Raw genomic sequence first — 2,107 nt, forward strand, 5'->3', positions numbered from 1 at the left:
CCGGTTAGGTCCAACCATTAACATGATCATACTTGGTGTATCTAACCAACAAATGATTAAGCCCAACTTTGGTTGGCTCACCTAACCACCATTAGAGAGACACTTCCAAGTCGTCATATGATGAGTGATAATTCTATTAGTCAACAAGCACCAGGCCTTTGGGTCTGCAATGATTATTGAGTTAATGGACTCATTATCAAACACCTTAATGGGAGGCTATGACTCAGTTATCTCCATAACTTTATCATTTTAAGGACCTAATAATTTTAGAGGATTTAAATAATATAGAGAATGAAGTCAGATGAACCAGCTTATCATGATCCTCCCACTGGCTTCACCAAGTCAGCTTAAGGGAGACCAGGGCTGGTCTAGGAACATCTAAATCAGTCACACTGATTTACCTAGCTGACATGGGTCAGCTCGAATAGTCAAGTGATCCGATCAAAACATAATTTCACTAAGAGGCCAGGTAAGTTCGATCAGTGGGAGGGTCTACCAAAGCTTGCCTTAGACACCATCAGAAATGGCCAGGTAAGCGGGCTCCCAATTAAAAACCACTGGTCTGGTTTACCTTAGACACCAACTGGTTTAATTAGTTTTGATTAGATCAACCTAATAGTTCGTGCTAGACCGCTTAGCCAAGAATCAAGTCCATTTGGTTCTCGTTAAAGACATGGACTTGACCAACTACAACTATTGTAATTAATCTAGAGAATCCTTGACCTAATCTAAGACAGCAATTGATTAGATTTAGTCAATTCTCTAATTAAGTCCATCTTTAATCTAACCATAGGTCTAACCCAATTAATGAACCTAATTCCCACTAACCCATTAACCCAATGTGTTATGGTTTGTGTCTTAGGTTCTTCAATTCACAATCCTAGAACCTATTCAAACAACTTCTTAATTCTTAATTAAGTTGTGGGCTGAGGGTTGGGTTTGGCTTTTCAAAAAATAATTTTCATATTTGTAAAACAATTTTACAATATGATTCTACCAACCATATTGCATGTTTGATTCATAATCAAGATGCAAGTGAAATAAACATGAAACTACTTTAGATCTAATCTAAACAGGTTCATGTAATTGAAACAATTTCAACTTTAAACAATTTCTTTGCACAAAAATTATTAACAAAGAGATTTTATTTCAGATTTAAATATCTTTTAAATCTAATAAATCATAAATTTAATCTAGATCATATCTAACAAATTTATGATTAAAGATAGATCTACACAAACTAGGACAACCTTTGCACTGTAAGGGGTAAACCTTACAGCAGGACAACCTTGCAGTTTGTGATTGATCTAAAATTTTAATTTCAGATTTAATAATCAGATTATAAATTAGATCTAATCTAAAAATAATCTAAGCATGTATAAATAATCATGTAATAAAGAACCTAGGCTCTGATACCAATTGTAGGAATCAGATCTAGGGTTTCAGGGTTAGATCTTGAAAAAGAGGGTTAGATCTTGAAACTTTTTCAAGATCATACAGTGGAAGACTAAAATAAATCAAAATTTATTTTTTAAGATCAAAAAATCCCTAGATCTAAGATCCTATTACATGATTATTATATGGTATTAAATCAAAAATTAAAATATATAAATATAGCATGAACTACATGTTGATCATATCAACATGTTTCTATACTACATCTAATGTATGTATTAAACAATAGATCAGATCTATTACCTTGCAAGTTAGATGTTCTAACCTTGCTGATCTAGGCTTGAGGATGATGTTGCAAGCCGCACACACGTCCGGCCTCTAGGAGTCATCCACACGAGCCCATGAATCTCGATCAGAAGTCCTGCTTCAGGAAATCAGCACAGTATGCTAGTACTGCGCTGATCCTTTTTTGATGGTTGATCAGGTGCCTCCTTCTTCTTGATTCAGACTCTTCCAAAGATGGAAAGTAGAAGGAGGAGTTTTAGATCTGAGACACTCTCAGAAAACTCAAGATGGAGGAAGGAAATATATGAAAATAAAAACCCAAGAAGAAGACCCTCTTCTTCTTCACGTTTTTCTCTCTAGATGCCCTAACTTGCATCTTTTATATCTCCAAGATGCAAAGGTATTTCTCTCTGATTTTTGATGGCAC

The sequence above is a fragment of the Elaeis guineensis genome, chromosome 6, assembly GCF_000442705.2.
Source record: "Elaeis guineensis isolate ETL-2024a chromosome 6, EG11, whole genome shotgun sequence".
NCBI lineage: Eukaryota > Viridiplantae > Streptophyta > Magnoliopsida > Arecales > Arecaceae > Elaeis > Elaeis guineensis.